Source organism: Equus asinus, chromosome 7 (assembly GCF_041296235.1).
Source record: "Equus asinus isolate D_3611 breed Donkey chromosome 7, EquAss-T2T_v2, whole genome shotgun sequence".
In the NCBI taxonomy this organism is placed as follows: Eukaryota; Metazoa; Chordata; class Mammalia; order Perissodactyla; family Equidae; genus Equus; species Equus asinus.
Genome location: NC_091796.1, coordinates 4423536 through 4447914, shown reverse-complemented (window position 1 = coordinate 4447914; position 24379 = coordinate 4423536). Strand labels below are relative to the sequence as shown.

Genomic DNA, 24379 nt, shown 5'->3' with positions numbered 1-24379 from the left:
AGCTACATTCTTGCTAAATAAATGCGAGATTGTTAAATCTGATGTCGGTTAATAATCAACAAATTCAGCGAACAACGTGAAGTTGCAGCACGTGACCGTCTCCGCAGCGGCGTCTACAGTGTGCCCTGCTAATTAGAACCTGCAGCTGAAACGCAAACGCGTGTTAGAACTCCCCCTCCCGCCTCGGTGGGCTCCATGGACGCAGTGAGCGAGGGGAGCACCCCAGACCACCACCCTCCGCCTGCAGTGTTGCTCCCAGGGGCTGGCCCACACGGGTGCTGCCTGCTGTCTTCGCCAAGATGGACAGCTAATGGCCCCAAACTGAAAGGAGGTATTTGTTCAATGTTATTATTCCTGCCAGTGGAGAATTGGGAATAATAAGCTTCCCTTTGTTAGAACACTGATTTTTGTCAAGATATTTTAAAAAGTGTTCATTTGGGGAGAGAGGGAGGTGGAAAACTGTGTGCAGGATGTAACCATTCTGTGTGGGGAGGGTGTGGGTAGAATCTCAAAGCAGAGGCTTCCCTCAGCTCCTTTCCTTCCGGGGCTGGTGTTTTGATTAGCCTGTCCTTTAGGCTATGATTAGCGTCTTTTGGGGGAAAGTATTCAGTCCATAAATATGAAAATAAGCCCATAATTGACCCTTGGACTGAATTTGTTTCCGTTAGATTTTGCCATTGGAAAAGGCACCTATTTGCAGAGTGCTGGATGTGAAAGCAGCTGATGGTGTCCTGCGTGTCTGATGGCAAAGACAGCCCTTTCCAGGTAGTGTGTTCGGGAAGGAAGGGGAGAAAAAGATGGGGGGGCAGGGCAGACAAGGGTGGGGAGGGAGGGATGAGCGGCTTTTTTCCTGCTGTAAGCACAATTGGGTATAGCTCAGAAGTGTCTGCCGAGTTTATACCCTGAGTGCTAATTAATCTGATGGCTCTGGAGGAGCCAGTCATGAGACCCTCGGCCCGTCCCATTTGTTGTCATTAGGGTCCAGCACAGACCCACCTGGGGAGACTCAATGCGATGGAGACTGCTGGAGATGAAAGATGAGAAATAGTACAAACCAGGGAGCGCAGAGAGGGCTGCCACATGGCCGGCGGGTTTCACATGGCTCTGTGAATCCTAGGTAGGCTCTCTGTTCAGTGGGACTGGCTAAGGCGCAGCCTTCTGGGAGAGGCTGGGAGCTGCCGCGGTGCACCCCGCCTGCCGGATTCCAGTTGCTGTCTTGGCTTGCAGCCACGGCTCTGGAGTTCTGCTGCACCACCGGAAGGTTTTTCTTCTCCCTTTTAATTTTCCCCTTTCTGGAATTCCCACCACTGGCTAGAAGGAACATATGGTGGTGCAATGGCATCGGGATCATTTATACATTTAGCTAGAATGGGGCGCACCACGAGTAAAGAAAACAATTCACTTCGCAACACGGGATGCAGACAGTTTGAGGCCTCTCGTTCATACCCTTCTCATAAACAGATCCACCGGAGGTTCACAAACCGGTTGGGAAGCTGCTGGAAGATGATTGGACCCACTGGGAATAGGGACTCTTGAAATGTTCGGGTCTCGTGAAAGCCGCCTTTGCCGAGATCAGCTGGACTGAAAAGCTCCCCAGCCGGTGCCTCCAACGCTCCCCAAGGAGGCCATGACTTGCTGCCTCTTCGCAACACCAAGACGCACCTGGCCCGTCCTCTGTTCTGTAGATCATGGCATGGATTTTTCCTTCTTGTCAATAGGAGGAAAAAGTACAGGAACATGAATTCTTTAGGGCAAAAGGGACACTTCTGCTTTTCTTTCCCAAACCACCCTCCCCTTCCTTCTCTTGGGATCTTCAGAGCCATCTTTACGTGCAAACATTCTGTTCCACTTCAAAAATCCTGCCCTAATGTCCTCTTTAATTTGACCGGGTGCCTCCTGTCAGCAGAGACCCCAACCCCCCAGGGCGGCAAAATCCTGTGAGGGCAGTTTCCTGAACTGGTGAGTCTCAGACAGCTCCCCTTGGGGCATCGTAAATGTGCCAGGATGGGGTTCCACACTCGAGTGCTGTGGAGAAGCGCTGGGCTAAGCGCGGCTGGATAGACTTCGCTCTGGCAGGACTCTTCGAGTCTGTAACACGGGCTGTGAGATCCCAAGAGTGGACATGGCTGATATAGCGTGTCACAGAAATTTTTCTGTTTTTAAAAATTTATTATTGGCAAAATACACATAAAGTAAAAAATGTGCCACTTTAACCATTTTTACATGTGCAGTTCAGTGGCATCAAGTACATTCACACCGTTGCACAACCATGACCACTGGCCACCTCTAGAACTTTTGCATCACCCCAGACTGAAGCTCTGTCCCCATCAAACAACAGCTCCCCGTTCCTGCCCTCCCCGCCCCTAGGAACTTCTGGTCTCCCTTCCAGCTCTGTCACTTTCCCTATTCTAGGTGCCTCATGTAAGTGATATCATGCAGTATTTGTCTTTTTGTGGCTGGCTTATTTCACTTACACAATGTCCTCCAGCTCCATCATGTTGTAGCATATGTCAGAATTTCCTTCCGTTTTAAGGCTGAATAGATTGTATAGATATACCACATGTTGTTTATCCATTCATCTGTTGATGGACACTTGGGTTGTTTCCACCTTTTGGCTATCTATTGTGAGCAGGGCTACTGTGAACATTGGTGTACAGGTGTCTATTCAAGTCCCTGCTTTCACTGCTCTGATGTATATACCCAGAAGTGGAATTGCTGGATCATATGGCAATTCTATGTTTAACTTTTTTTTTTTTTTTTTTTTGCTGAGGAAGATTGACCCTGAGCTAACATCTATTGCTAATCTTCTTCTTCTTTTGCTTGAGGAAGATTGTCCCTGAGCTAACATCTGTGCCAATCTTCCTCTATTTTGTATGTGGGACACTGCCACAGCATGGCTTGATGAGCAGTGCATAGGTCCTTGCCTGGAATCTGAACCTGCGAACTCCAGGCCACTGAAGTGGAGTGTGCAAACTTAACCACTACTCCACCAGACCAGCCCCTATGTTTAACTTTTTGACTGTTTCCCAAACTGTTTTCCACACTGGCTGCACCATTTTACACTCCCACCAGCCATGAACAAGGATTCCAATTTCTCTACCTCCTTGCCAATACATGTTATTTTCCATTATTTTTGGTAATAGCCATCCTAATAAGTGTGAAGTGGTATCTTACTGTGATTTTCGTTTGCATTTCCCTGATGACTAGTGATGTTGAGCATCTTTTCCTGTGCTTCTTGGCCATTTGTATATCTTCTCTGGAGCAATGTCTATTCATGTCCTTAGTCCATTTTTGAATTGGGTTGCTTGTTTGTTTTTGTTGAGTTATAGAAGTTCTTTATATATTCTGGACATTAACTTCATATCAGATATATGATTTGAAAATATCTTCTCCCATTCTGTGGGTTGTCTTTTCATTCTCTTTATAGTGTGCTTTGATGCATGAACATCTTTAGTTTTGGTGAAACACCATTTATCTAATTTTTCTTTTGTTACCTGTGCTTTTTGTGTCCTATCCAAGAATGATTGCCAAATCCAAAGTCATGAAGCTCTTCCTCTATGTTTTAAGAGTTTCGTAGGTTTAGCTCTTATGGTTAGGTCTTTGATCCATGTTGAGCTAATTTTTGTATATGGTACGAGGTGAGGGTCCACCTCTGTTGCTTTGCGTGTAAATGTCCAGTGGTCCCAGCACCATTTGTGGATGAGACTGCTGTTTCCTTACTCAATGATCCTAGCACCCTTGTTGAAAATCATTTGACCATGCATGCGAGGGCTCGTTTCTGGGCTCTCTGCTCTATTCACTTGGTCTACAGTCTGTCCTGTGCCGGGATCACACTGCTTTGATTACTGCAGCTCTGTAGTAAGTTTTTGAAATCAGAAAGTGTGAGTACAACTCTTGTTCTTTTTCAAGTTGTTTTGGCTGTCCCCAATTTTTTTGATTATCGTTCTTTTTTTCCTGGGCCTATTAACATCTCTCAGATAAATATTCCATAGAACCACTTTGGGCAAGGTAACTTCGAAAGTATCTTTTTTTTTCAGTTATAATTTGTCTTTTCAAAGTCCATAAGAAAACTGTTCACCCATTTTTGTTCACTTTTCATGTAAGAAAATAATGGTCCAGGCTGTTAAAAAAAATTTGGGTGAACTGAATTTTGTTCTTATCCCTGGAAAATCACCGCTCTGTAAAAAGTTGAGTCTCCTTGTCGTGCTTCTGGGTGTAGTGACTGAGCGTCTGTGTGCCTCGGCTCCCCTCCCCCGTGCAGGAGACTGGATGGCAGGCTGTTCAAGATGTTGTGACAATTAGTGAAACAGAATCTGTAAAATGCTTTGAGTACTTTGAAAGAAAAGTGTCATGTAAATTCAAGGAAAAGTACTAGTCTAACTCCCGAATCAGTGCAAACATAAATTTTCCCTGCTCATTTTATGGAATATCACAGGTGGCACATTCCCTTTTCCAGCAATCCTGAGATGCCTGAAATCTGGGACACAGGCTCATACTCTAACTTGTCTTGCGAAGTTTTGTTATGAAAAAATACATCGAAAGCAAATCAAACAGGAATTGCTTCTGCTGCAGTGTAGACACTCAGAGTTCAAGGGCAATTCCAAGCCGTAGTACCAAGGTATGGAAGAGTATTCGTCAGTTTTCAAGCCCACTCAGATACATTGCCCCCTCCTTAATGTTTTCATTTTAATTTTTATTAATGTTATACATATACATAATTTGGAAAGCAAATAGTTCCATAAGGCTTATTACGGGAAGAAAGCTGTCCCTAAGTCACCCTTCCATTCTCCTCACCCCAAGGCCGGTGATATTATTTTAAGCTCTAGCTACTACGCAGTGACTTTCTGCTGGGGATGGCGACATTGCTCTGTTACACACACCCCTCTGCTCCTTCCCGCCACATCGTGCTTCCCTTGCCACCATCCTCCCAGGAGAGCTCCGTAGAGTTTTTGGTTAGATCAATAGTCCACTGTTACATTACTATGACTTTGGAAATATTATTTAGAGCTGAACCCTAGAGCATACTAGAATTGCATTTCTTTTCTCGCGCATCATTTATTTTCCTAGTCTTAATTTTTTTAGGGGGAAGAGGCTTAAATTTCTATGTTCCCATCACTGATTCTTCTCCAAAGGATTTGGCGCAGTTGATTATTCCCATTTTCTGGATGCATCTTCTTCACTTGGCTTCCCAAATGCCCCACTCTTGCTTTTCTTCCTCTCTTAGTGTCCTTGCTGGTTCCTCCTTTCTGTCTGTCCCCTTAGTTCTTCTGCTGTAGGTTCTTCCAAGACTTAGGAAGCAAGCACAGGGTCAGCTGGCATCAGAAGACTGAGCTCTCGTTTAGAGAAAGCAAACACTGTGTCCTGTTGCTACACAACAGCTGCTGTAGCCTCGCCTTAATTTTTGGTCTTTTCCAGCTTATTCTTTAAAAAGATTGACCTAAAAAGTATCGTTGGGGAAAAGAAATAAAGAAAGATTACTTGAGAAATAGAAGTATGTTTACGTGTGATAATGTTCTTCTTTGGGGCCGTGGCCGAGGATGGGGGGTGAGAGATTTACACACACACACACACCACCATTTATTCTCAACAAGGGGCACTGAGCGAGAAGCTAGCACACGATTTCTATTAACAGTAATGAGAATTGTGTGAGTGTGTCTCCATTCACAGCACTGGAATTTTGCCCCTTAGGGTCCACATAAATTTGAGGGTTGACCATGTGAAATGCTCTTTTATGGGCAATAAGGACACCAGAAGCAGATACATGTTTTCCTAAACCTGGCCCCCCACCAGTGCGTGTCTGCATAATTCTTCAGATTTTCTTCGTAGAATCCAAGTGTAGTGAGCAGCTGCTGGTAGGGCATAGGCACTACCCACAGCTCTCCACCACTCTGCAAAAGTCACGTCGCAGCAGCGTCTTTCGTTATGAAATCCAACCCTGGGACTGTAATTCTGCCCTTCAGGTGTTTTGATTAGAAATCTTCCAGCTAATATAGAGCAGAGAATTCTAGTCCTCTATCCCTGTGCTTTGTGCAATATGTAGAAAACTTTGAAAATGAAGGCTCTCACTATAAATAGATTCTCACACACACAGACAGACACTTCCAACATGCACACGCACGCGCACACACACACACAATAGCTAGATAGGGTGTTGGGTTTATGAAATCCTTGCCTTTCCTTCGTTTATGTGAATGCAGAGGCTTATATCATTTAGTTTCTAATGTATTTGGAAATACCTCAAAAGTGAAATTGGGGCCAGCCCAGTGGCACAGTGATTAAGTTCACACGTTCTGCTTCAGCAGCCCGGGGTTTGCTGGTTCGGATCCCGGGTGCGGCCATACACACCGCTTGGCAAGCCATACTGTGGCAGGTGTCCCACATATAAAGTAGAGGAAGATGCGCACAGATGTTAGCTCAGGGCCAGTCTTCCTCAGCAAAAAGAGGAGGATTGGTGGCAGATGTTAGCTCAGAGCTAATCTTCCTCAAAAAAAAAAAAAAAAAAGAAAAATGAAAGCATCAACAGATAGGCAGCACCAGGCCACCAAAGCTTACTGTCCATGATGACCCAAATTCTCTATGTAATTCAGGGCAATTCCACCCAAAACAGAGCTCACCCAATGCGGCATTTCTCTTTGGCTTTGAAGACTTTGCTTCTCAATATTCAACAGATAATTATTAATCAACAGATTCTACTATTGATTATGAGAATTTTGATATGTCTCCATTTCTACGAGTATGTGTCCCCCACTGCATATTTGTGACATCGCAGTGGGTGGGGCCGTACAGTATTCGTGCAGCCTCTGTCTGGCTCATGGTCGGCCTATGTGTGTTTGTGGAGCGATGAGTGAAATGCTATCACCAATATCACCACGGATGCTCCCACCGTGTTCCAAAAGCCCAGGACAGAACTTCCTCCTCTTTGGATGAAGCTGCCCTCAAAGCTGCCTTACAGCCACTGCGTCTTGGTGAGGTGACTTCTCGCACGCGGATGGTGTCATGGCGGTGCCCTCACCGTGGTTCTCTACCACCGTCTCAGCGGGAGGCAGGCTGTGGGGCTTTCGCCTGATTTTACATCAAGACTTCAAGGCCTCAAACTAAATTTGCCTTAACGCTTGTTTTAGGTCTTTCATTTTATTTGTTAAGTGTAGTTCGATTTGCAAATTCCACTTTCACAGAAAGAAGGGAGGGAAGAAAAGTCATGGACTCAGTTTAATCCTTCATGAAGTGATGTCATTACATTCTGGCTTTTTTGGGGTCAGATGTGATATTATTATCTTATATGTTGTTGACTTGACAAAAGGAACTGGGGAGGGGTGGTGGGGACATGCCACCCACATCCCCCACGTCCCCCAGACCCATCGAGGGCAGCACACAGAGGCCACGACCTGCACTCCAGAACTTTCCAGCATGCTTACTCTGATAATAACTCTCGTTCCCACCTGCTGTGTGTCTGGTTCTTTGAGTCTTCAAACAAAACGGACAAACAAACAGAAAGGAGTTAACATAGAAACCAAAAGTCTGTTTCCCTCAGTTTTAGGGACCGGCCTTCCCTGTGAAGAGAGGAAGATGCGTCGTCCTCCTTGTCCCTTTGTCTGCCCAGCTAGGTGAGAGGAAGGCTCCAGGCCAGGGCACGAAGATGCCAGAGCCTTCTAACAGGTCTGTGAACTCCCTTTAGGGAGCGGCTTTATTTTATTTGTCTCCAAGATCCCCTCAAGCAGACTTAGTTTCTTTAAATTTCCCTTTGAAATAATTTTTACTAATGTTAGTAGGAAAAAAAGTTTCAATAGGATTTACAATAAAAAATAAATCTTTTTGCATCTTGCATCTCCCAGCTACTCAGGTACCTCGGGAAGGTGACCCTGTTAGTAATTTCTTGTGTACTGAAATAGGCTCTTACCGGTTCTGGTTGACTCCTCGTTCCCTTAGGAGGCCGGAAATGGCTTTGCCACTCACTGGATACTTTCCTGGGCCCAGCTGGGAAAGGTCTTGATTGGAGCAGGTGGCTGGTACTCAGCAGTCCTGGTTTTTCGTGAATGGTCTGATAAGCAAATAACACATGAACTACACCTACCAAAGGCTTCTGCGGCGCCAGGCATTGTGCTCAGCCATTCAGAGGCATGGACTCATTTAATTCCCTGAACAGCTCTGTGAGCTCAGTACGAGCTCATATCCATGTCACAGAGAAGAAGGACCAAGGCCCTCAGTAGGCCTCGCCAGGGAGAGTGAGTTCTCCGTGGTCACGTGGCCCATACGGGGCAGAGGCAGGCTCTTCTGAGGCTTATTCCAGTCCGATACTCTTGACCCCTGAGCACATGGCCTCTTTTGCTGAAATGTCTCACCATCTTTGATTATCAAGCTATGCATTCTAGGCTCACGTCTACAGCTCCTAGAGAGAGTCTTCTCGAGGCACAATGTCTGACTTCACCAGCTCCCACCACGTCTTTGCCTGCCCTGGACTGAGAATAATCGCTCTTCCTCATGACCTGTGGGTCATTTGCTGGTCCCCTGGAAGGAAGAAGGCACTCAGTGAGTTGGATTCTCTCTTCCACACCACAGGAGCCTTGTGGCCTGGAGTTGGCGCGGCCTCCTCTGGAGCTGGTGATGGGCTTGTAAAAGGGGCTGGACTTGGCCAAGGCAAGTTCAGAGACTCGTTCAGGAAAGACCCTGAGACCCAAGCCAGGTAGAAAGTCAAGCAGGTGGGCAATATTAAAACTCTGTTTAGACATGGGGCAACTGGTTTGGAACCAGAATTGAGAGGCATGGGGGCAGAGGATCAGCGGGTGTCAGTCCTGAACATGGTGCTGCCGTATCAGGACTGGGGTCCTCAACCATAGCTGGGAGAGAACTACCCTCCTCTGCCCGGCTCTGGGCCCAAGTACTTCGTACAGGAATGTTCTAGGAGCTGTGGAATAGATCGTGCAGCAAATATTAGCTGGTGTTGCCAGTGCCTGTGTGGACTGTGGCTTTGAAGTAATCCTTCTATTTTGACTGAAAAAAATTTCATATTAATGTGACATCTTATATTCATGGTCTGGCTCTGCATGGAGCTTTAAGACCTAATTGAATTGCGGTCTCAGACGAAATTGCCATCATGGCGCATGAGCCCAATTACAGGGTCTGGTGTGTGTGCACATGCTTGTGTGTGCTTGTGAGTGCATACGCACACAAGCGCTTGTGTACATGTGTGCATGTGTGCATGTATATGTCGTGTGTGTGCATGCATGGTGAGATGTTGACTTGCTTCCACGTATTTTCTGTTGACTCCTACTTTTCAACTAGTTGCCTCCATTCTCGTGATAACCATTACCATTTATTTAATTTACTTTTTATGTTCTTGGTTTCTTCTTTCTCCTTTGCCTAGAATTCTTATCTCCCTCTTCATTTAGTTAATTCTTGCTCCCCCTTTAAGTTCGGGCCCCAACTCCCTCTGGAAGACTTCCAAGGGACAAGTTAGATGCTGAGCCTTGGACTTCTGGAATATCCAGTGTGCCTCTCAGAACCTTGGTAAGAGCAGGGATCGTGCATCCGGAGTGTTGGGGCTGGAGTCCGCTGCAGATGCACTGTGCACGTTTATTGAATAAGTAAGTAAATGACACGAATTTGGCTTTGGGGACATATTTGAGAAGGTAGTGGGGCTTTACTCACAGGGCTGGGATTTAGGGGCTGAGGGTTCAGGTAGAGATGGTCAAGAGACCCCGACCATGGAGACAGCTGCGACCAGGCGGGACCAGAGCAGGTTTATGGGGCAGTTAAGGAAGTGTAACTTCGGGGTCCCTCACTTGCACACTCCCTTCCTGAGGCTCTGGGAGCAATGTCTTCCCGTGATTGTAAGGTTTGTATTGAGCAATATTTTATTGTTTTTCTTGAAGAAATTCCCCTAAATAATATAAATAAGCTCCCCCAAACCTGCCTCTGCCCCTTGGCAGTCCTATTAGTTTAGATCTTTGGCAATAAATGTTTAAAGATAAAGAGAAACAGAATAACAAAACAAAACAACAAAAACGTAAAACTAGTTTTCTGAGATTTGCTACCATGCCAATTGTTCTCCTTGCTGTTAGAGCGATTACTGTCCTAATCACGGGTACTGCCACTTATGAAAACTTACTCTCAAATGAGATTAACCCAACAGCACAGACGCCAGTGTATGTGCATCCTTAGTTTGCAGGAGTTTTTGATTTCAGGAGAGGTTTCATAGTAACTGTACTAAAAAGGAGACCACATGGTAAAGGCCTTTGACTCCCACTGACTCGTGCTCCCTTCCAGCCTCATCCTCTCTCCCCTCTTGATCCTCCTGCTCACAGCCATCAACTCATTAAACGTTCCTTCCCGTGTTTCCAAATAAATCCAGTATGAGGTCTGCCTTCCGTCATGGGGTTCTGGCTCCTTACTCACTAGCAGTTACCGGTCTCTGCAAACACTGATGGGTTTTAATTATCGTATCCAACAATCAATTTCGGGCAAAGATTCCTAACAAAATAATCTCTATGGGGCCCTGGACCTGTGATCAATTTCTCTCCTTTAGGTAGTTTTGAGAACAGTAAGTGAGAGACTTTTAACCAATGCCAAGATCTGCGAGAGACATCTTGTTGGAGTCTGCATAACTCTGGTACCTCTAAGGTTTACTTAGCCAACGCTGAATCACAAGCCCAAAAGAAATACAGTGTTTGATTGCTGTATGCTGTTTGAAAATACACTCACATACATATATACACATATATACAGGCACACACACATACGCACATATATGCATGCACAATGTTATTATATATGTAATAATGATGACCATATATATTAGTCAGGGTTCTCCATAGATATATATTATAAAATTATATATTATAAAATATATAATAAATCTCTCTATTTATATGTATGTATATATAATAGGAATTGGCTCACATAATTATGGAGTTCAAGAAGTCCCACAAACTGCCATCTGCAAGCTGGAGAACCAAGAAAGCAGGTGGTATAATTCAGTTTGAGTCCAAAGGCCTGAGAATTGGGCTGCAGATAGTCATGTCTTGGTGTGAGCCTGAAGGCCCGAGATCCAGAAGCGCCAATGTCTGAGGGCAGAAGAAGATGGATGTCCCAACTCAGGCAGAGAGAATTTCCCCTTCCTTTGCCTTTTGGTGCTATTCAGACCCTCAACGGACTAGATGATACCCAACCCCACTGGTTGAGGGCCATCTTCTCTACTCAGTCTACCGTTCAAATGTTGATCATTTCCAGAAACACCCTCACAGATACACGAAGAAATAATGTTTAACCAGCTTTCTGGGCATTTCTTAGCCCAGTCAAATTGACACATAAAATTAACCATCACCACATATATTTTCTACCAGTCCATACTCATCTCTCTCTTTCTCTCCGAAGACTTTGCTAACTAGGTAGATATTACCCCATTTTACAGATGAGGAAGCTGAAGTTTGGAGATATTAAGTAGCTTGGTTGAGGTCATTGAGCTTGCTAGTAATTGTAGGAGCCCACGTGTGAGGGCAGATACATGTGACTGCCAAGTCTGGGGCCTTCGCTTCTGACTCTGCCTCCAATACGGCTGGATGATCAGAACACCTCCCTTTCATTAAGTCAAAAAGAGAATCATAAGTACTTCTCACTGTAAATCCTGTGCCAAGCATAAGAAGACGCATTTCACTCGAAGAAAACCTAATTATAGAGAGGAGCTCACAGATCACCACCCAGCCCTCAGGCTGCCATGTATAGCCATGCAGATTGACCCCTGTGCAACTCCAGGGGCCCCCATTCTCATGGACCATGATGGAAATGGTGTCACCTGGAGCCAAGGCAGTGTCCCCTCAGTGCCTCCCAACTAGTGAACTGTTTTTGACTTAGCGTTTTGTTTGTCATTAAGACTGCTCACCAATATTCCAGGCATGTGATAGGATTGGAAATCCCCATCCCCTTAAATTAGACGTGGCTGTGACTTCCTCTGGCCAATGGTCTTTGAGAGGAGTTATTGTGAGTCACTTCTAGGCAAAAGCCTTTACGAGCTAGTACATGATGGTATTTGTTTCCTGGGACTGCCGTAACAAAGCACCGTGAACGAGGCGGCTTCAAAAAACAGAGATGTATTGTCTAGTTCTGGAGGCTAGAAATCTGAAGTCCAGCTGTCGGCAGAGCCATGCCCCCTCCGAGGGCTCTAGAGGAGGACGCTTTCTTCCCTTGTTCAGCTTCTGGTGGTTGTTGGCAATCCTTGGCATTCTTCGGCTTGTAGAGACATTACTCCCCTCTCTGCTCTGTAGCCACATGGCCTTCCCCTCTGTGTGTCTGTCTCTTCTGTGTCTGTGTGTCTGTATCTTGTTTTCTTCTCATGAGGACACCTGCCATATTAGATTTAGGGTCCACCTAATCCAGTATGACTACATCTTAACTAATTACATCTGCAACAACCTGTTTTCAAGTAAGGTAACATTAGGAAGTACTTGGGGTTAGGACTCAACACATCTTTTTGAAGGACACAATTCAACCCATAGCAGTGATTTACCATGATTCCTTTCCTTTGTCACAGCAACAACGAGCTCCATCAGCCTGTGTGCCTGAATTAGGACAATGTCAGGTAGACCCCCAAGTTGGACATGTAGCAGGAACATGGGAAAACCTTTGTTTTTGTAAGCCACTAAGATTTTTGGATTATTATTGCAGCATAACCTAGCCTGTCCCAAATAATAGACCAATATAAATCTGAATAATATACTTTTATATTTATGTCTTGGTTTAGAACTTTGTATAATGTCTATAACTCACGTATGGAAGCCTGCTAATTCTGCTTCAATGCTCCTCTCTCCATTCCTCCACCAAGCTGTAGGTGTAGCTCCCTGTGGCCCTGTCATCAAGATCTGGTCAGTGGGATGTGAGAAGTAAAATGTGACATTTTAGGTTTTCTGGGTCACATCCTTGAAAGGAAACTGTGTGTCCTTCTTTTCCTCTTCCGCTTCCCATGGGTGGGGCCAGGTGCATCCAAGCAGATGAAGGCAATACTGGAGGGGTGGCTGCATGAGGGAGAGGAGGGTCCTGGTTCCGGAGGGACCTTGTGGAGCAAAGACCTCTTCCTGGTCCGGACCACCTGTCCACCCCTGTAGTGCCCATCCACCCCTGGACAACCCGTCCACCCCGGACCACCCGTCCACCCCGGACTGCCTGTCCCCCGCTGGAGTGCCCGTCCACGCCTGCAGTGCCCATCCACCCCTGGACCACCCGTCCACCCCGGACTGCCTGTCCCCCGCTGGAGTGCCCGTCCACCCCTGGACTGCTACTGAGAGAAGAATGAGCGCTTGTCTTGTTGGAGCACTTGTCTCCTCGTTTCAGCAGTCCACATTGTGCTGTAACCAACATGCATTCCAGGTGAAAACCGGAGAACTGACTTCACTTCAGCTAACCTCCTCCTCTCGATTTCTTCACAATGTTTATATTTCTAGTATCATTTTTAGTTTTTCTTAGGGTTACCTTTGTGACTTTAAGTAAAGACACCCTTACGCCGCTATTTCTTGCTCCATCAATGTGACTTCCTAATTTGTAAGATGAAGATGTTAACACTCCTACCTTTTCTTCCACATCCTGCTTTCTGTCAGCTGCGATTTTGTAAGGTTGTTAACATTTACATTACGTCCTACAACTACAAACAAATTTGTTCAGGCGGATTCCCAAAGTTTCAAATGAAAAGGCTGAGTGTATGTGTTCTAGAAACTGCTCAATAAGGGCCAAGTGGAATATGAGAACCAGGTTCTTTTCTGTGGGTCCAAAGGGTGACTCCTGGACCACTTAGAGTAGTGGCAAAATCAACTACGTTCTTAAATGATGTCAATGCCCTAAAATCAAGTTAATTAATTCACTCACACTCATTTATTAGATGCCTATTATGGACCAGACACTTTTCTAGGCTTTGAGAATATAGCAGTGAATAAAACTGCCAAAAATCTTTGCCCTGTGGAGTTTATATTCCACTACGGAGAGACAGACATGAGACCAGATGTGTAAGGTGTTGATGTAAATGGAAACAAGTGAAGCAGGCAAAGTGGATAGGCAGTGCTGTGTGTGGGTACTGCAGGGTTTGAGGGCATTGCCAGGGAGGACCTCACTGAGAAGGCGACGTATGAGATGAAAGAAGAAGCTGTGCACTGATGTCAGGGAGGAACACTGCAGAGAGAGAGGGCAAGCTGACTGAGGGTGATGACAAGGATGGGCCGTGCAATAAGAGCTGGAGAAGGAGGGAGCAAGAGCACTTGGACGGTGGTGAGGGGCACGGATCAATAGGTTATTGGTCCCGGTGGGGTGAAGGATCTTCAGAGCTGGGGAACTAGAAGGAATGAGCTGGAAAGGCTCTAGGATGAGGTGGTCTGGGGGTGATGCTTCATGTTGAGCTTGTTGGGGGTGGGGGTGCAGTATTTGGTAATGTAGGATCTAGGAAGTGACCCAGTTGAGGTAGGGCAGAGAACATGGTCATCAGAGGAGTCGAGGTCCAGAAGCCAGAAGGCCATGGTATCGGAAAGGTCATCTACAAGGATACTGACACCTCTGAGAACCATGACTGGAGTCGTGTTAGAAGGAGACAGTGGGCCAGGAGCCAAAATCGTCAAGAAATGATGGCAGTCAGGAGATGACTGTACTAGTTGACTGCAACAGGGAGGGGTGGTGGGGATACAGTCTGATGGCATGAGGCTCAGAGCTGGGTGTTATTAAGGAATGGGAGAGGAGAATGAGGAGAATGATGAGGAGCAAAGGGGTGCCCTACCTCACTTTCAAGCTTGAGAGTTGTGGGAGGAAAGACTTAGCAGGGCTGTGGGCAGAGGTGCTCTTGGGGGAGAACCATGTGGGGTGGCTGAGAGGGTCTGGAGGTGAGGTCAGAGAGAGGTTGAGAAGATGGGGATTGGATGGATTGAGAATGAGTCCTGGGGTCACAGAGTGGGAGATGGAGTCCAAAAGGGGAGTGGACAGAGCCTTCTGGGGATTAGAGTTTGGGGCCGAGTGTCTTGGGGTGACTGATATGAACTGGGAGAGAAGGCCTAGTGCTCGTGGCGAGCAAGGAAGACAGTGGTAGGGAGGCGGGTAGCATGCGGGAGATGGGTGGAGCGTCTTGCTGGGAGCACACAGGTTCTGGGGCTGAGGGTGTCAGCTCTGCTGTCGGTGTTGCAGTCCCGGTGGGGGCCTCGTTCTCTGCATAGTACTGGGCAGGTTTCTAGACCCCCCAAGCTCAGTTTCTTCAAATGTGCATGGAGATAATATTGTATCTACCTCATGGTGTGGCTGCAATGATGAAATGAGGTCAAACAGGGTAATTCCAAGGGCTGGCACGTAACAATCAAAAACCACAGTCTTCTTATAAGGAGGATGCTGCTACTGCTCCCATTCTCTTGGCTGTGCATTTTGACCATCACTTTCTCTTTTTTCCCTCTTTTTTTTTTCGTTTCTATTCTTTTAAAAAAATAATTCAGAGTTGACATTCTTCTAACCACCGTCGAGGACCCTGGGCTGTTGGAGGAAGCTTCTCTCTGGCCCGCAGGGTCCCACTGTCTGCAGACGCCACACCAGCGCTCATTCTCCCCACCCTCTCTGCTCCCACCAGTCAGTGCGTGCTTCCCAGGAGTCACTTGTGTTTGTTCCTGACCCTGTTTATGGCAGTTTATGCTTTCCATTATAATACTGTGATTTCAGGAGTGAGTGCTCAGTAGATGCAACTCACCATGACCATATTTCCATCCAGAAAAAAGGCTGGACGCAAACACTGAGGTGGTATTACAGGTAAGTTTTGTTTTCTTTCTTTTAACATTTTCTGAAGCTGTATATGGTGAATAGGCATAACTTTTAAATATCGGGAAAAATATTACAAAGTAACAATAATAATGAAGCGTGTTTGCCTCTCCATCTCCTTACAGAACTTTCCTTCAACCTTCTTCGCTTCTAAAGCCTTTGCTTGTTATATATGAGGTTATGAAGTGGAGAGGTATTTACAAATCCACATTTATTTTCATCTTAAAAAAAACATGTTAGGCACATTTCTGTGCTGCAAAATATTAGACTGAAAGTACAACAGGACTCTAATAATACCTTGGTGGCCAAACTGCATCAGAAACAAGCTTGGTTGGGAAAGAAGACACTTCCGTTGATTAGAAAAAGGCTTCTAGTACAGGGCGCTGGTTAGTTGACCTTGCCCCAATCTGAGCCCTCTTCAAACGCACCAGAAGCGTCAGCAGACTCTTCTCAGAGCTACTCGCTTTGTAAATGGGAAGTTATTTCTGCCTAAAAATACGCAAAATACATTAGAAGGTAATTTCAACACATTTAGGATTCGAGAAACTTATTTGATGACTTTTAATGGCAAAATATACTATCTTCCGTTGGGCACGAGTTTACTTTGTTAGTAATGCTAATTGTTCAAACAGCCCTAAATGGCTTAAAAAACCTGGCAAACATTCTTATAATAACTCTAAGCAGATGGACAAATTTCTAATTAAATCTAAATTTATTCTTTATTTCCAACTTCCCTCAGAAAAAGACAAGGATCTCGCGCACTCTGACTCCGCCACGAGCCCTCACCTTCCGCCCCTCGCCTCCCTCAGGCGTCTAGGAGGCGCTGCTCAAACCCTCCATGGCCAGGGGCAACTTGATTCATTTAAAAAATTTCCAATCAGATCCAGAATAGCACGGTCTAGAACTTTCGCTTCATCATTTAAAAAAGTCACAAAATTTGGTGTTTCATTAATTTCTTCTTTCTTAAAATTTACAAAAAATAAATCAATAGTTAGATGTAGCAACTTTTTTTTAACAGATTTCTCAGGTTGCTATTTTTTATATCCTGCTCCTCCTTCAGGCTTACTTTACTTCTTTCTGAAGCACATTCTTTGGTAGGGTTTTTTTTTTTTTTTTTCCTATTGAGGGTTCTATGGTTAATGAAATATCAGTTTTTGTAGGTCTGAAAATATCTTTATTCCACTATTGAGTGACAATTTGTCTAGACACAGAATTGTTGACTGGGAGAGTCTTTCCTTCAACCTCAGAAGGTATTATTTCGTTGTGCTCTGGCATCTTTTGTATCTGATTTGAAACCTCCTGTCATTCTGGTTAATGTTCTTTGTTTTCACTGCTGTGTGTTTAGGTGTGGATTTATTTTCATTTTTCATTACCAGTATCCAGAGGTTGCTTTCTAGCCAAGGGCTCAATGTCGACCTTCAATTCTGAAAAGTTTTCAGCCCTTATCCTTTTGAATAATGGCTTTTCTGCCATCGTATCTGTATCTCCTTTTGGAATGTTGGAACCTTTCACTTTGTTTTCCATGTCTTAACTTGTCTTTTATATTCCTTATCATTTTGTCTACCTCTGTAGTATTTTGATAAATTCCTCACTATCATCTTCCAACTCACTAACACCCTCTTCATCTGTATCGGTTAGGGTTTACTTTGTTGACTTCATTTTTTATTTAGTGACTATTTTTGCCTGTCCTGGGTTTCTCATCCATCTGTTATTCACATTCATTTGTTCATGACTCATACTTGCCTATTTTTATTCCATAATTCCTTGTTCATTGTGGCAGATTAGGTGCTTTCATGGCCCACATGCTTTACCCTTCCTTGAAGCACCTGCCTTGGCCATACCTGCAGTTCCTCTCTCTGAAAAGCTGGAGTCTGTTTCCCCATACCTTCAACCTGAGTGGACTTTGTGACTTGCTTGGGCCAAGAGAATGCAGCAGAAGTGACAGTGATCCAGTTCTTAACTTAAGCCTCCAGAAGCCTGATGTTTCCACTTCCTCTCGCACCTGTGCCATTGCCATGAGGATATGTCCAGGCGGGCCTGTTGGAGGATGAGAGACACGTGGAGCAAAGCTGAATCACTCTGGTTCAGTGAGCTGAGGATGGGTGGCTCAACCCATACAGGTGAGCCAGCCCAGCGAAGACCAGCAGAGCCACACAGCTCATCCACTGACAGGAGTAATAAGGACTTATTTTTTTATGCCACCAAGGTTTTGCATGTTTTTGTTATTGTTGTTATATAGCCTTATTATGGCAATAGATAACTACTCATGCTCTTTTCTTGGATCTTATTCCTTCCTTTACTTCTCTGAACCTTATGCATATGTATTTTAAAGTCATTTTGAGATTAGTTTTTTCCATTTCATTAGAAGCGACCTCATGACTTGACTGCTGACTTTGTTTTGTGTATTGCTTAGGTCACACGTGTTTTGAAATTTTATTTCTAGGCTCCTTTTCTCCCTGATTTCTCTGAACTCACTTCCTCTGTGCCTCCGGTTGTGATCGAGGTCTTCACTACGGCTCCCATCCCTGCTGCTGTTGGGAGTACTGCACATCTGCCCACTGAGCCCGAAAGGGGCTTCGCCCAGGTCTGTTCTGGTTCTTCCTCCCCTTCCTCCACCTCACAGCATGTAGCTCCGTGGACATTAGTGAGTTTTGATTAGCCCTTGTTTGTGGTTGGGGGAGCCCCACCTCAGCTCCTGAAGCGAGGATGGCTTTCCTTCCCCTCCGCTCCTGGGGTGCTTCGAGTCCTGTTATTAACAGAGCTGGACTTCTAGTTGCCTCTTAATGTTTCTGGATGGGAAAACTGCTCTGGATCCACTCACTTCTGTGTTTTACTTTTGTCCACAGAATTGTTCACTTTATATTTGAGCTTGGCTAGACTTTTCAAAAATATACTTAAATATGTTTTGTAGGGATAGACATGTAGATCAGTAGAACAGAACAGATAATCCAGAAATAGACCCCCCACATGGACACTCAACTGATTTTTGAAAAAGGTGCAAAAGCAATTCAATGAAGGAGATACTGGCTTTTCAACAAATGGTGCTGGAGCAACTGGATACCCATGGGGAAAAAAAAAAAAGAGAAGAATCTCAACCTAAACCTCACACCTCATACAAAAGTCGACACAAAATGGATCAAGGATTTAAATGTAAAATAAAACTTTTAGAAAAAAACATAGACAATCTTTGCGAAATAGGAACAACCAAAAAGTTCTCAGACTTGATACCAAAAGCATGACTCACAACAGGAGAAATGGATACACTGACTTCATAAAAATTAAACACTTTCTTTGTATGACGGATCTGTTTAGAGGATGAAAGACAATTTACAGAATTGGAGAACATATTTGCAAACCAAATATCTGGCAAGGACTAAATATCTAGAATATATAAAGAGCTCTCAAAACTCAACAGTAAAAGAACAAAAATCTAATTAAAAAGTGGGCAAAAAACACAGAGAGACATTTCACCCAAGAGGACATCTAGATGGCATATTTGCACACGAAAATATGCTCAACATCATTAGCCATTAGGAAAAGGCACATTAAAATCACAGTGAGATATAATACACCGACCAGAATGGCTAAAATAAAAAATAATGACAACACCAAATGCTCATGAGGATGAGGAGAAATGATCACTTAAACTTTGCTGGTGGAAATGTAAAATGGCACAGCCACTTTGGAAAAATAGTTTGGCAGTTTCCTGAAAAACTAGCCATGCAACTACCATATAAGCCAATAATTTCACCCCTGGGCATTTATCCGAGAGAAATGAAAATTTATGCTCACATAAAGACTTGTATACAAATGTTTTATTTGTAATAGCCAAAAACTAGAAACAACCCAGATGTCCTTCGGCAGTTAATGGCTGAGCAAGCTGTGGCTCAGCCATGACATGGAACACCACTCACCAATAGAAAGGAACAAACTATTGGATTATTGGAGGGATCTCAAGGGACTTATGCCATGTGGAAAAGCCAATCCCCAAAGGTCACATACTGTATGATTCCATTTGTGTAACATCATTGAATTGACAAAATGGTAGAAACCAAGAACAGATTGGTGGTTTCCAGGGGTTAGTGATGGGCTGGGGCCAGGAAGGAAGCAAGTGTGACTATAAGGGGACAACATGAGGATCCTGGTGGGGATGGAGTATTCTCTATCTTGACTGGGTCAATATCAATATCCTGGCTGTGATATTTTACTATAGTTTTTTAAGATGTTATGATGAGAGAACTGGGCAAAGGGTACACAGGACGATTACCTAAAAGTAAAAAGGTGAATTAACAATGTTTGTGTCCAACACCGCTGGGGTTAGAGTGGAATGGAGAGATCAAAATGTGAACTTACAATGTCATCTGACTAGAAGCAAACATACTGGTAGAATATGATACTAAATCAAATTATTGCCTTTAAAAGAAGGTATGCAACATGGGATGGACCTATCAGTGGTGCGGAGGAAAATGTTTGGCTTCTAAGTGAATTGCTGCTAAATTATCTGCTCTCTCCTCAGTGACTTCTATGAAACAATTGTGGAATACAAAAGCTTTCTAAAGTCTAGAAATGTTAGCCCATTAACACTTCTATGCAAACGGTCTCTCTCGTACAACCTGTAAAAATTGTGAAATGAAAAAATGAAATAAGAAAAAAAGCATAAACCCGTACGCTGGCTTTTCGTTACAGAACGTGAGCTCTTTGAAGGTGTGACGCTGCTCTCCCGTGAGGCAAAGAGAAGCCGAGTTCTCTAAATAAATGTTGTTTTCACATCAGACAATGGTTTCGGGTTGGTATACTATTCATCTCCATGTTTCTTTCTGTGAATTTCAGCACACCAACAAAAACCACCCTTCTTTCTTTTCCTCTCTTTCTATTTTTAACACAAAGAACCTCATATTTTATGAAGACTTCAAGGAGGCTGGGAAGCCTGGTCCGGCTTCGCTTTAATTCTGGTGCTCAGCCACTGCCCCTCTCCAGCCATGTTTCCCATTACAACTTGAATTTAAATATTCTAATCAATTTATTTTAGAAACTCCTACAGCTCCCTTGTGCCATTGGCGGGGAAACTCTCTCCAGTTTTTTCTTTCTTTCTCCTCCTCCTCCTTTTTCCTGGGAGACGGATATTTCTTTGTGCGCGGGGTGACTGACTGAATTTTACCTGAGCTAAATTATAGTTGCACATTCTAGTAATTGCAGAGGGCCACACAGAGAAACAAAGCATTCACGGCTGTTGTAGTGGGATTTCCCAGATGTATAATTTCAAATTGCTATGGAAAAAAGCCTTGCAATGCATTAATAATAGCGTAAAATGTAACTCAGTTGGCCAAGGGTGAGCGGAGGCTTTATTTTCTTAGCTACAAAACAAGCTATAGACCTCAGGTGACTAGCATTTATGGTTAAAATGGGTTTTCTATTGCACACCTTCTGAAACACAAAATAAGAAAAGATTTACACTGAATCCTGTCCCCATTCACAGCTCTGCACCGTATGCCCAGAGACACATGTAAAACGTTCAAACGCTGCTTGTTGTTATTTTTTCCCTTTTTATTCACTAGTTCAAAAAGCAGAAGATTTTTCTGTAATTCAAAAGCACCCATCCACGTCTCGTGGGAGAAGCAGGTCACCCAGGTTATTTCTTTTCTATGGTGTCATTATTCTCTACCTAGCGTCTGATAAATACTGCTCTTGTGACGTCAAAAAAAAAAAAAAAAAGGAAGCAAGCAAGCAAGCAAGAAAATCTGAAAGTCATACAATTTTCTTAACACCTGAAGGCGCAGGGCTGTGACACCTTATTTTATTTGATAACTTTAGGTACGTATACATGTGGATGTGCCTGCCTACGTCCGTCCAGGGCAAAGAGAAGGCGAGTGTGTTTCGGAATCAGGTTATGAGCCGGGTTATGGGGATGAGGAAGTGATGTATAGTTATGTGCTACCCAGCCTCAAAGGGCCAGAGGACGTCTTTACACGTCTTCCTTGCTCTTCCCCAACATGCAGACTGCTCTATCCATCTAGACTGAGGTCACCTGAGACTTTCCGCACAACGGGCTGTTAGCTGAAGCCCACTCCTGGTTAGAATAACAATATTTAGGTAGTGTTTCACAAACGTCATTTCTTTGTCTCTTCCCAATGACTGGGGAGTGGCTTGATTTTCTCTATTTCGCAGGATAAACTTGAGACACCAAGAGGCTGGAGCTGTGAGAAGGGGCAGAGGCTGCACAGCTCTGGAGACTGGACCCTTCCTCTCCTCCACGGGGACTGGGTCTCCGCAGCTCAATCTGGTGGGCAGGCCAGCTTTGTGGTTGGCTTCCCTGGAGGAGATACCAGGAGACATTGCACACAGCTCCTCATCATGACAACAGTGCTGTCCCCTCCGCACCCTGGGTACCCTGCCCTTAAACAGGCACGGAAAGATGCAGCAGGTGGCCCAAGGGCACCTCTTTGTCTGTAGGTTGGTGCATGTTTTTCTGCCATGGTTCGAGTTCAGGACTCCTCATAAAGTGGAACAGTCCCTTCCAGGCACTGCGGGCCAGAGGGCCACTGGCCAAGGAGGGGCCCAGTGTTATTCCTATCTCCAAGGAACGGCGGCATGGGAATTTATTTTTATAAAGTTTCACATCCTTATGAATAGCATGATATTTCTTTGGGGATGAAATGTGGTAGCTGGTGCTTGAGAGCTGCGAGGACCCCGTGGTCCAGCCTCTGGGCACCGTGTAAGGGCACGGGAGGCGGGGTCAGCTGGCCGGGTGGAGGGAGGCTCCCTTCCTCCTGGCTGGTGACCTTGGCTGGAATGAACATCCACCTCCCAGGGCTGCTGGGAGCTGAGTCCAAATGCCAACTCCTCACAGAGGTCTCCCTCACACGCGGGCACAGCGGTCTGCTCGCCTCCTGGCACTGCACGCCCTCCAGTGACCTTGTTCGTTTGTGCATTCCAGTCTTGGTGCCTCTCACCCTCATCTGAACTCGCCACCTCTCAGGGCAGAGGTGACACCACGTCTGCTGAATCCCAGCACTGAGGAGATTCAGGCGGACGGCCGACACTCAACCAATATTGGAGAGAAAGTGCAGAACTCTTTGTCGACCGTAAAACACACTTGCTGGTCACCAGCATCGTTCTTATCTCCTGCCATGAGTAACGAGGAAGTTCTATGGTGATCAGATGTGGATTTTGGTGTCAATAAACTTATTCGAATCCTAACGCTTTGATTATCTGTGTATCATCAGGCGGATGACTTAGCCTTTCTAACTCTTGGTTTCTTTGAATTCTACCTGACAGAGTTATTTGAGGGATGAAAGGACATTTTGAAGCCATCAGTAGTTAGTAGGCACTCAGTAAATGTTAGTTCCCTCCCCACCTGAGGCCGTGCAAGTGGGCGCCACCAGAACCTTGTTGCCCCTCAAGAGAGGGAATGACCAGCTCTCTGTTGGGACTTTTAGGGGCGGTGCTTGGCATCTCACACCTTGAAATTGGGAAAGCAGAATCCCCGTGTGCCCTAGGCTGAATGTTTGTGTCCCCCCAAATTTGTGTGTTGAACCCTAAACCCCCAAGGTGATGGTGGTAGGAGAAGGGGCCTCTGGGAGGTAATTAGGTCACGAGGGTGGAGCCCCCATGAATATAATTAGTCCCCTTATAAGAGAGACCGAACAGAGCTCTCTTGTCCCTCCCACCATGTGAGCCCACAGTGAGAAGTCTGCCGTCTGCAACCAAGAAGAAGGCTATGCCCAGAATCTGACCATGTGGGCACCCTGATCTCAGGCTTCCAGCCTCCAGAACTGCGAGCAGTGAACTTCTGCTGTCTAGAAGCCAGCAGTCTGTGGTAGTTTGTTACAGCAGCTGGAACAGACTGAGCCCCCGTGTTACTTCCTCAAGAACCACGCCTCACTGTTTGAAGCCAGCTCAAAGATCAAAACAAAACTTGTGCAAATGTCACCCGTGTTTCCCTGATCGTATAGACGATCCAAATAGATAGAGGTCCCAAATACAGCCACAATCACTCTGTTCTACTAGACAGGCAGACTCAAAATGGTCCAAGCACTCCTGGGGGTCCCTAAGGGACTTTTAGAGGATCTATGAGGTCAAAATTATTTTAGTAATTCGGTGAAGTGTTAATCTCTCTCACACAAGTGTATTCTGCAGATTACGTGACATATAATATTGCACCAGACTGAATGCAGAAAGAGATGAGAACCCAGCTGCCTTCTATTAAGCCAGACTTTAAAAAGATTGCACAAATGTGAAGCAATGCCACTCTTCTCACTGATTTTTTTATTTTGGAAAAATAAGTTATTTTTCATAAAAAAACATGATAATGGGTAATGAGTTCTCTATGGTTATTTTTAAATGAATTAATAAATAAATTTCTCAGTTTTAATTTCTAATATGATAAATATCAGTAGTTATAAACCACACACACTAAAGTTACTTGGGGCTCTCCATGGTAAGAAGTGTGCTAAGATCAAAAAGTTGGAGAGCTGTGGTTGTAGAAGATTCTAGAAGAACTCCTTGATTACTATGTGGTGCCCATGGACTGTCTCCTCTCTGCTCCTGCTTGCTGAGGTCATATCTCTGTCACCATGGATGCTCCTGATGACAGTGCCTAACATACCCAAGTCCAATGCCC

General features: G+C 44.9%; 1 long non-coding RNA gene across 1 annotated transcript; it reads left to right on the top strand.

Moving 5' to 3' along the window:
• On the top strand, positions 1-22945 carry LOC123275831 (uncharacterized). The gene is made up of 6 exons (XR_006511938.2): positions 1-331; positions 669-765; positions 7532-17879; positions 18203-18343; positions 20446-20545; positions 21925-22945. It is a non-coding gene; the product is annotated as an uncharacterized lncRNA (long non-coding RNA).
• Positions 22946-24379: the final 1434 nt, after the last annotated feature.